This window comes from Melopsittacus undulatus, chromosome 6, assembly GCF_012275295.1.
Source record: "Melopsittacus undulatus isolate bMelUnd1 chromosome 6, bMelUnd1.mat.Z, whole genome shotgun sequence".
In the NCBI taxonomy this organism is placed as follows: Eukaryota; Metazoa; Chordata; class Aves; order Psittaciformes; family Psittaculidae; genus Melopsittacus; species Melopsittacus undulatus.
The window spans coordinates 14092059-14103530 of record NC_047532.1 but is presented as its reverse complement, the minus strand read 5'-3'; positions in this window follow the sequence as shown (position 1 = coordinate 14103530).

The following is an 11472-nucleotide window of genomic DNA, read 5'->3' as shown; positions in this document are numbered from 1 at the left end:
GCCACAGCACTGCTGGGTTCAGAGAGAGACGTGGCATGGAGGTGTTTGGTGAGGACACCACCATGGTGACACAGCACACCAACACAGCCGGTGTCCCTTCCTCTTTGCCAGCAGGACAGACAGTCACTGTTCTGCTGCCACAGGAGATACTTGGGAGCACTGAACCGGGAGGGACGGCAGCATTGAGGCTCAGAGCTGTGCTATGGCAGGCAGCCACACCTTGCAGCCTCCTTCAGACAGCTCAGAGGCTTCGTTTTGTCCCACTGCTCTTATTGGAAGACTGCTCTGCTCCTTCACAGCTCTGATATTTGGAAATGGACTCCCAATTCCAGCTTTAATTTATTCCCAGCCAAATTACATTCATTGCGCTTGTGCCTGCTCTGCCCACTAGCTCTTTTCCTTACTACATGCAAGCTGATGTTACCTGCTTTCATTTACCAATTCATCTGCTGACTGAAATTATGCATGGGAAAGAAGTTTCCCATGCCCCAAGAGAGGTTATTTTAACCTCTCTGAAGGAGCTAAATAATTCTTCTCGGTCTGAATGTGATCAATTGCAGGGCTTACTGGTTAAGAGCATCATTTATTCATAAGGGGATGTTTATACCTGCAGAGTAAACAGCATTTTGAATTCGTTTTTATGAAGACCTGTTAAAAGTCTTTACAACGTTTTCCGTGTCCTGCTCTTCTTTTTGTAAAGCCCTAGGCAGCAAGTAGGTGAGCTCAGAAACCACGATGTGAAACTGTGCTTTGAAAGAGAGGAGCGAGTGAATCACCATTAAGATGATGGTGAAATTGCCTGTGTACCTAGCAATGCCAGTCACAGGAAACAGGAGTCAGAAAGGGATGAGGGAAGGGGAGACACATGTTTTAAATGCTCTCAGTTTTAGTTATTTTAGGTGTGAGCAAAACATCCTCCAACAATCTACGTGGGCTTAGAAAACATCATGTGAAATTCTGGTTGGAAAAGCTCAGATTCCCTCAGTACCTTTGCAAGGCTAAAACCCCCACTCTCTTCAGTGAAATTATCATTTTAAGTGTTTAAGCTGTTGGTGCTTCTTAAAAAAGCATCTCCTTCCTCTTCTCCCTCTCCTGCCATCCCACCCACCCACTTGTGCTGTTCTGGGCATGCTGTGCGGTACAAGTGCTGCTGCTGTCACTCAGTGGAACAGGTTGGGAGCTGATCTGACTGAAGAACTGAACTGGGGTTTAGAGCAATGCTTGTTCCTGCCTGGATCAGCTCTCTGGTGGGATTGATGTAGGTGCATAGAGCAGAGCAGGGGTCTCTCACTGACTGCCAGAGCTGCCCATCTCCTCATGAGATGCCAGTACTGTGCAGGACTCCATTCATTACCACTCAGGACTTTGTAATAAAGGCTTTTAGACAAGGAAAGAATTAAAAGATGCAGCTGTTTGCCTAAGGAGGCAGCTAAAAGGGTGATGGTAATAGCATACAGAGCATTTGAGATGCAGACAAAAGTTGGCTATAGACTTCTGTCTCCGTAAGAGACAGTGGAAGCAAAGGCAGGCGTTAAAAAGCATTAGAAAGCCCTTTTATTTACTCAGGCTCTCTCAGGCTGGGCACTGGGTGCCACAGAGCTGCTAAGTGGTACCAGGCTCTCACAAGCACGGGTCTTTTAATAGTAGTAGTCACGAAAACTAATAAGGAACTTGGGAAGGCTGCAAGCCGCCTTAATTCCATAAGGAAACCAAGACATGGTTCCTGAGGGTTAGGACTACATTTCCCTAATCACCTACCTGCGTGTTTGTTTGGCACAGAGGTGGTGCTGTCGGAAAAGGGACGTGGTTTCAGAGGGTTGGAGGAAGGTGGTGAACAAACTGATGGGTGAGAAGCTCCCTCTACTGAGGAAACCGAAGTACAATCGGTCGCCTTGAAGGAAAAGCCTGTTGAGGGATGTAGGATGGAGTGGGGCTTCAGTGGGACACGGGCGGAGTGAGGCGTGTTGTTCTGGACATGGACAGAATGAGTCTGGAGAGCTTTTGTGCAGCTAGTGATTGGAGACAAATGTCAGACTTCAGCTTAAGGGCTTCAAGGGAAAAATACAGGGGGATGTTATCAGCTGTGTCATAGACTGACGATATCAGAACCATTGACAGAATATTCCAGAGGGATGATACACGCTTATCTGTTTCCTCTGAAAGGAAAATGTTGCTTTGTGGCACAGCAAGATTCAAAGCCAGCCTGGTCTGGGGAGTGCTCTGTGCCCTCCAAAGCAGGGCTGCACCAGAAGCCCAAACCCCACCTAACACCAGATAACCACATGCAGGGATAGGGGATTTGAAGGCAGCAGAACACTGCTAAATCCTTTAGATACTGTGAACTTAGAAGGAAAGCAGCTGTTGTGATGATCCTACTTGTCTGAAGAGCAGGGACTTTGGCAATGGAGTGGTTCTGTGTGGCCTTTCTCCACCTGGATGCACATTTGCAAGGCCCAGGAGGTTTCAAAAGACAGCAGAGACATTTCTACTGATGTTTGATTCGTCAAGCCTGCTTTCTGCACCTTATAAAGCATTCTCTTTGGAGGGTGTATGGGATGAATGTGGTTCATCTTCTGTTGCTCAGTTGCCTGGCTTCCAGATGGTGTTTTCTGAAAGGTATTTTATCAATAAAATATCTATTATCTAGACTCCACTTTTTGAGTTTCACAAATATTTCATGTGAGGGAGCAGAAACACGTGATGGCTTGAGGAGGAGGAAGGCAGAGGGTTTAGTACAACAGCAGGAGCTATGTTGGCTGTTGGAAAAGTGCATCCGAAAGGAACAACAGGGTTATAGTTACTTTAGAAACTGCCAGGTAGCTCTCAGGGAAAGTGAACCACTGTCTGAAGGCTTACACAAGGATTTTAGGATGATTAGGCTATTTTAGGTGGATCTAATCTAAAGTGGAAGGACTTGTTCAACTTCAGTGATGAGTCAGGGTCTCCACATCTAATCCTCAGGGTGGCTTTGCTTTTTCTTCCTTCCCTTCCCCTCCTCCTATCACGTCTGCAGTCACTCCTTTTGCACTGCAAAGGGCTTCACCAAAGAAGGAGTAACTCTGGTGCTGCAGGGTGGGACAAAGAACCAAGGATGCTTGGGCTCTACCCTGACCATGTTGTGTGGCCCCTCTCCTCCTGCAATGAGTTACTGCAGGTGGCTGGTAGGACCCCAGTACAACAGCTTGGGAGGAAGCAGATGTAGGGTGTGAAGTGAAATGTAGAATATTAGTGATGGCAGAATGGGGCCCATCCTTTGGTGGCCATGCACTGCGTTAGGAGGCAAGGTCAGATTCTGGTCAGCACGTTCACAGAGCCACCAAACCCCCCCCATGCTGCAGAACGTGCCAGAGCTTTCATGTATTCCCTGTGCCGTGTATTAAATCCAGCTTCACAACTGCCTGTGAAAGGACATGCTGTCTGGGGTTTATAAAAAGAATCACTTGTCAAAACAGAGAGCCAGGCTGGGAAAGGAATTCAGCCCTCCCCTCATTGTCACTGGGGCCAGTGTCCTCAGCAGCCAAAATGAACCGGCTGTGGCAAGGTAGTGGACACAATGAGCTGGTTACTGAGGAACCCAGGCTTCCAGCAGTGAAATTACAACCTGAAGAAGGCTGCACTCTTCATGGGCAACCATCAGTTGGCTTCATGGCTCTGCAGGGCATGAGGCTGCCTGAAGATGCAGTTAGAGGAGCAGCAGTGGTCCTGTCTCCTTCCATCAGTGAGATCCTGGGGACACCAACCGTGGTGGGCATCAGAAAAGAGCTGCAATCACTGGCAGGCAATAAACACGTTATTTTGGACTAGTGGTGTAATGGACACATGTACCAGGGGCCTCAAGGTGCTCAGGGTGAACTCGGCTATGAAGACAGCTGTGAAGTGACTCCAGGGTACCCTCTCCCATCACTTGCCTCTGGCCTCCTCTCGCCTGGAGTGGCAGATGCTGTGGGAACATGCAAAGAGCATTCAGGGCTGATGTGATGATGAAGGCTTGCCAATGTCACAGGAGGGGAACACTGGAAGCTGTTTTTCTGTACAGGCCAAATTTTCCCCCTGTTCTCAGCTCCCAGCAAATCCATGTGTGTGTGTTTGGCCTCCTGGTACCAGATGTACTCACAAGCCCTTTTCCTCCAAATAAAGCCAAGACTTTCACTGCCTTGGCCGTTGCCATTCTCTCCCCTGGTGCTGTCACTCTGTCACCTGTCTGCTTTCATTTAGTTCAACATCTAGAGCATTTCACTGGCCCAGTCCCAGATGATGTAAACTGATAAAACTCCAGGCTGTGCTCCAAACCCAGCAGTGTAACTGTAGGATCTAGCCCTTACCTATGCCAAAGAGAAACAGAAACGCTGTAAGCACAGTGAAAAAGGGAAAGAACGACTGAAACCCCCAAAGTTAAATGTTGGTTATGTAAGAATTGTACAGCTCTTACACCCAGCAAATCCTTTTCATAAGCGAAGCGATCGCAGCTAGATAAGTTAATAATTAAGGGCGACAAAAATACACCATTGTTCCAATCATAAGGAATCACATTGGTCTTATTGAAGATAAATGGAGGCGTATTTAATATGGTTCAGTGCTGTGCTGATAGGCTTTTTCACTAGAAACTCAGTATAAAATCAGGTCAAAAGCTGACTGCTGGTATCTGTTGAGCCAATTTACTTCCCTCTGAGCTTCTCGCCTCCTTCTGATGGCAGATGTGCCTTGGTGACAATCCATGTTGGGAAGCAACTCCCACATATACGGAGCTGAGCAGAAGGAAGCCGGAGGCTTTGAGAAGAGGTTCCTGCCCCTTTCTATGGGGAGTGATGAGACGTGCTCCTGCCTATGGATCATCTCATAGAGATACAGAACAATCTCAGGCTGAGGACTGAATAAATAGATTCGTCCTCACCCCTGCAAAGAACCGATTGGCAAAGGTATCTGTGAGGGAAGGTGATGAGGGTGTGATTGCTCAGTCTCCTTTGATACAAGAGATTCCTGACAAATTCCTTTTGGCAGCCTTGGTTGTAGCAATACCTGGTAAAACAAGGCAGCAATTTCAGTACCTCCTGGCACAGCAACCCCAAACTTCTTCGTACCTCTAGCACAGAAATGTGATGGCTGCAAAACTGTGCTGACAGGGAGCAGTGGCCTTGCTGTACCCACACACAGAATTCCTGTGACTTCCAGAATAGATTGGAGAAAGGGTAAACACACAGATCCTGTCTCATGTTAAAACCTAGGCATGCTTCCCAACACTTTCTGTCTCCTTCTGCCCTCCCCATCCTCAGCGCTTAAGGAGAGCATCTGGAGATCAGCCAGCAATAACCCATTGTCATCCCAGGGTGGTTAATTACCATTATCTCCAGTATCAGCCAAGAGCCTGTAATAAGCTCTGAACTTCCATTTCACTGAGGTGTCCGTTCTCATCCAGACTAATGCAGATTAGAGGGGTGGGATGAGCTCTCCCTCACGCTGGAAGTGCACAGTGAGTCACGGAGGGAGGAGAGTTCCATCTCTCTGCATGGAAAGAGTCAGCCACCAGTGAGAGTTGTCAGTTTTCTAGCACAGGAGTCTTCACACCTCCAGAGAAGTGAAACTACATTCCTTCAGATGAGTAGCCAGACTAGCTCCTAGCTAAGGGAAGGACAGGGTCTATTTTGGGGAGAAAGATTAACTCTTTGGGTCCTGGGTGATTTCAGTGGGAGGGCGAGCAATGTGCTCTCCATCAGGGGTGTCAGGTCTCTGTTTCAGGGGTGAGACGCTGACTGTGACTGGATGTGGGAGATGGAGACCTGGTTTTCAGTCTGAAGGTAAGTAATTTAGGTGGTGTCTTCCATCTGTTCCTTCACATGCATCTTGTTAAATGTCTGTTACTCACTTTCACATCCTTCCCCTGCTCACAGACCAGTATGAGGTCTGTTTCTCTGACTCACTGAGGGAACAGATAGGAGCAACCCATTCTGACACCTCCATAGCAGAAACCATCTACTACTGTTGTTTCTTTCAGGAGTAAATGAGGAGAACATGTCAGGATTGGAGTCTCCAGAGTGCCTGGAACTGCAGAGCTAACCTGAGTGTGAGCTGAATTAACCACTGAGAGCTGTGGCATTGCCCTTGGCTTCACTGGGGATGAGTGATATCCTCAGCCTGACACTTTTCATGCCATTAAGGAGAAGTCACAACCCTTTACTTCCCAAACTCACCTCTGTCATTGTTCCAGGACTTTGTCTCCAGCTACCTAGAAACTCGGGTAGGAAGATGCAAATGTTCCAGGTTAAAAGCGAGGCAAGATGTGCAGGCAGAAATAGCAGCTTTACTTGGTCAACAGAGAGCATTGCAGGTGATCTTTGCAGAGAGCACACAAGCCTTTGGGCACAGCTGTACAGCCAGAGCAACATTGCTGCTGCTGGAAGGAAGAGAAGGACGTTTACTGCTTGAAATAGAGACCCCATGGCATGAACTAAAGAGAACCAAGCTAAACAACATCTACTCCTAAGCTGGTCAAGTAACACAGCACCTTTCCCACCACCTGTAACCCTCAGAGACCAGATGCTGCCCCAGATATTCTGACCTGCAAAGGGGTTTTGTGCCTGAAAGTGTGTTTGGTTTTCCCCAGCTATATATCCCTTAGGATAACAAAAGGTGCTCCCTTTCCTTTCAGCCACACCTTGCCTATCTCCTCATGGTTCCAACAGAAGGTTTGCTGGCAGCATAATACCCGGCAGCACAGCACACTGATGTAACCAAGTGCTTGTGGGCAGCCCGATGCCAAGCCAGGCAGTGAGATAATACAGGGGCACTGGGAGAGGAAACCAGCTGGAACATCTGGGCAGGGGTGTGTTGGACACTTGGGCTTCCTTGTGGCTCCACACGTGCTCCGGATGTGAGCTCGATGGCTGCTCCATCCTTTTCCTAGAAATCATCAGGAATGATGCTTTTAAGCTTCTCTTTTGCATTTCTGTGCTGCAGAAAAGCCCCAAACCAACCCATTATCTATCTACTCCCTGGGGACCACTGTAGTAACTGAGTGCTGCAGAGACATGAAGACTGCACAGGGGCTCAGGGATGTCGGGGTAGTTCATCCTATTTGTAACGCTGAGTTCACTGGAAAGCAAATTTAGCCAGTTTTGTCTTTGATTATAAGCTTCTTGAACACCAGCATTTGGAATCACGGATACACTTCAGCCTTAGATATTCAACGCATGGAGTGAAGCTGTGTTTCAGCAGCCACTGCACATCCTCGCTCGCTCGCTCTGCTCAAGTGTGATGGATGCACTCATGGCCAGCATCAAGCTTGACTGCGGAGCCTGCAGTGCTGAAAATCAATGTTCCTTTACCGTGAGCCAAGCGGCAGCTCCTGCTCCAGCAGAGCAGCAACATCTGCAGCATGTAAAACACACCGGGTGGTGGGGTGTGAGCATGTTAGCACAGCGCCCGGGCCTCTTCTCTGAGAGAGGAGCTCACATAGAATCATAGAATAGTTAGGGTTGGAAAGGACCTTAAGATCATCTAGTTCCAACCCCCCTGCCATGGGCAGGGGCACCTCACACTAAACCATGTCACCCAAGGCTTCATCCAACCTGGCCTTGAACACTGCCAGGGATGAAGCATTCACAACCTCCCTGGGCAACCCATTCCAGTACCTCACCACCTTTACAGTAAAGAATTTCTTCCTTATATCCAATCTAAACCTCCCCTGTTTAAGTTTCAACCCGTTACCCCTTGTCCTATCACTACAGTCCCTAATGAATAGTCCCTCACCAGCATCATCTGAGACACACACAGCACATGGGGCCTCCCTGAGCCTAAAACCTCCAGGAGAGCAAGAGGAGTTGTGCCTGAATAAAGACCAAGTGGAGGATCAGGTTTTAACTCCTTAATTCCATTTAACTCCTTTATTCCATTCCTTCATAGGCCAGCTCCAAATCCTTTGCAGATTCTGGTGCAAAGCTCTGAGGAGCTCTTCCTACCCCCATTTGCAACACAAAAACTCCTCTTACAGGAAGCTCACAGCTTTATCATGCCCATGACAGCCTCAATGGGAGGTGTCACATCAGTCTGAAACTCCTGTACTAACTCAGGTTCCTGAACGATGAGCAGAAGGGGTTTGAAATCACTGCTCCTCCATAAAGCTCTCTGTGGATGAGTCCACTCTCTGTGGACTTCTCTATTTCCAGGACTTTCCACCATAGTCATGCTCCTCAGCATGGTGCAGCTTTACAGACTGCTGGTTAGGACACTTATTTAGGCTTTAAAACACTCAGAGGTTTTGGTTCCAGAGGTTTGTTAGATGGTGGCCATAGCCAGTGCAGAAACCACTTCAGAAACTGGTATTAAACAGGTGACTGAGCTGAATGTAGTTTACACACCTCTTGCTCTTTTGTTACCATTCAAATCCACTAAAAGCCACTGGAACTAAATAAAAAGGTATGTTATGTATAGAATGTCCCTCTGGAGTTAGGAAAAGCTCAGGGCAAAACCATAGTACAGGAAGAGTACTTTGTGGTGAGTCTGGCCAAACCAAGCTAACACCACTTGTGGTCATGGGGATAATCCCTTCTCACATCCAAACATAAGGCATTTCCTGCTGGAGAGCAAGAATGAGGAGTCTCAAACCCCATACAGCAGAGCCACCAATAGGGATCTATGGCCAGCTGCAGGTTCAACCCCAAATAAGCCCTCTGGTGAACATTGCATCACTTGAAGATGTAGGACAAATGTTTCCAAAGCCTGGATTTACTGCCTGGATTAGGCAGGAGTGCCTGAGCCAGTATGTCAACTAGCACAACTAATTAGGCATTTTAAGGAGATGCAAATGAAGGCACAGATATACAGCAGGAGGTTTTCCCCTTGCTTTACAGTGCTGGGTGCAGGAACTCCTTCCCATCTGCACATCCCAGATGTGCAGCAGCCCCTTAGCAGGCTGCACACACCTCTGCTCTGCCCAATGGCCTGTGCTGAGGGGAAATCCAAACTGTGCTGACCCCTTGGGAATGGCTTCTCTATGGATCTAAACCACGTGGGCACCTTCTGCCTGCAGAGATGTGTCCCCTAGAGCCTCATCAGTGGCTCTTCAGTGGCTCCATCGTGATGGCAGCACTGCTGAGTGCTTGCTGGCAGCACTGGGGCATAGGAGGGTGGCCTGGATACCACATCACCAATGGAGAGCTGTGAGCTGTCTCAGTGTGCTGGCACTCCCATCACAGGTATGATGGCCCTGGAAGGGAGCCTGGGCTCTCCACGGTGCCCTGATGCACCCAGATTCACTCTTGGTGCTCTGCTATCAACCACCTCATTGTGATGGGGCAGAAAGTGCGTGTGCACACACACACACACAGAGGTATGGGGAAAGCTGACTTATTCAGCCTGATTATACAGAGAAGTACATTATTTTACATGCGATTTGCTGCAGCAGCAAAATGGGGAGAACAGTGAATCAAAAAGCAGCACTTCTCCGTGCCAGCAGCATCCTTACCTGGGGGAGGCAATTACTGGAACAATCTCGTTGCACGTTCCTCCTTTGTTCCTGTTCTTGCAGGGGCTGTAGCTGTCTTTGATATCTTCTGGTTTTCCCTGCTGCAGTTTCACCGTGCATGGGATGTTTAACATACATTGCACAGATCCTCTGACTTCATTTCCCTGTGCCCTGTGTGTTGTTGCTCCTTGTGCACCAGCAGGAAAGTCCCCAGAGGGGGATAATGCCCTTTGGCCAAGGTGTTGCTAAGCAGAGGTGCTGGCACTACTCAGCACTTACAGCCTTTGCCTTGATGTGAGAAATCTGCCATGGGTTTGTGGCCACCTGAAGGCCACCTCTGTGGGGAGGACAGAAGATTGCACATGCTTATGGGGCTGGAGGACCCAATGCGTTGGCATGGAGCCCCCTCACTCTCTGCAGCCCTGTGCTAGGATGAGCACACACAGGCTAACATCACCTACAAGTGCTTCAGGAGCCATTTGACAAGCAAATTTCAGTGAAGTATAATATCAGAACAGGTAATGAGCAAAAGAAGATGTCTCATTGTCCCTTAATAGGGGAACTGGTGATTCACATCACTGCATCACTCCTGGATGGTAATGTGAGTGCCCTGCAATGGCGTATCTGCGACAGAGGAATGCAGATGTTCACCCCTGGGATCTATGGGGACAAATTCCATCCTGCCAAGGAGTAAGGACCATAGTGTTTGGATATATTGCCAGGGATTGCTGCATCCCAGCCCAGTGGGGTGAAGCTATGCTGAGGCTGAGTGAGCTGAGGCTGGCCCTGAGGACTCCTACCCTGTGCTGTCTGCGATGGAGACTCAAACTTGCTGCATGTGAACCAGCCCTCCTCATGCCTCAGTTTACCACTTGTAAACCTCCACAGTGTCTGCAGGTAAAAGGGGCTGCCCCTCAGCTCTGCCGGGTGGCTGCTGAGCACGCATGAAACATCAATTCCATGATGGGGCTTTGCATCAGTCCCTACAAGCCTGTGCAGACAAACCCTGAGCTGTTTTGGAGCCAGGAAGGTGAGGAGCTGCAGGCAGCGCAGGAGGAACAGCCCAGCATTCCAGCTGCTCTGTCTGTGATGCTCAGCTGTAGCTTGAGAGCACTGCAAACAGAGCCGTGAGTGTGCACAGCAGTAGCACAGTGTGGCGTGACTGTTGATCCAACAGGTCTGTGATGAGGAAGTGTGCCTGAATCCAGATGCCGGTCACACAAACCACCCTGAACTGCAGATCAGAGCGTTCTCAGGCTGTTTGATATCCAGGTACACTCATGAGTGCCACAGGGTGGAAAGATCCAGCTGGAACAGGGAAAGGAGCAATATTGGTGTTTGACAGAGAGGTGAGGAGAACTGAAGTGGTCACAAAGCAAGCTTGTGGCAGAGATCACAGAATCACAGACTGGTTTGTGTCAGAAGGGACCTTAAAGCTCATCCAATCCCAACCAGGGACACCTTCCACTGGAGCAGCTTGCTCCAAGCCCCTGTGTCCAACCTGGCCTTGAGCACTGCCAGGGATGGGGCAGCCACAGCTTCTCTGGGCACACTGTGCCAGTGCCTCACAGTGCTTTCACAGGGAAGAGTTTCACAGTAAAGAATTCTTCCCCCCTGTGCTGCAGCATGGGCACAGAGCAGCGGTATCCCACCATGGGGTAGCGATGACCACCCGGTGGCATCCACCGGGTACAAGTGTCCCATGCACGGGGTACCTCTCATGGGCTCTGAACCGGATGGTCTCTCCAGGTCCCTTGTCCGCTGGGCCCCGAGTGACCTGCCTCTGGGCTGCCCGACCCTGCGGAGCCTCCACCTGAGTCCACCCAGCCGGGGTACGTCCGTGCTCACAGACCCGTTCCCGGCACTCGCACCGGGACAAGCCGCCGGCAGCCGCACGCTGCCTGGGGGTGGTGGTGGTAGTGTTGAAGCTGCCTTTGACTTCTTCCTTCTCTCTATTCACTGCCTTTGCATTCCCCCAGGACCGGGACGGGACCGGGACCCCGCTCCGAGGAGCC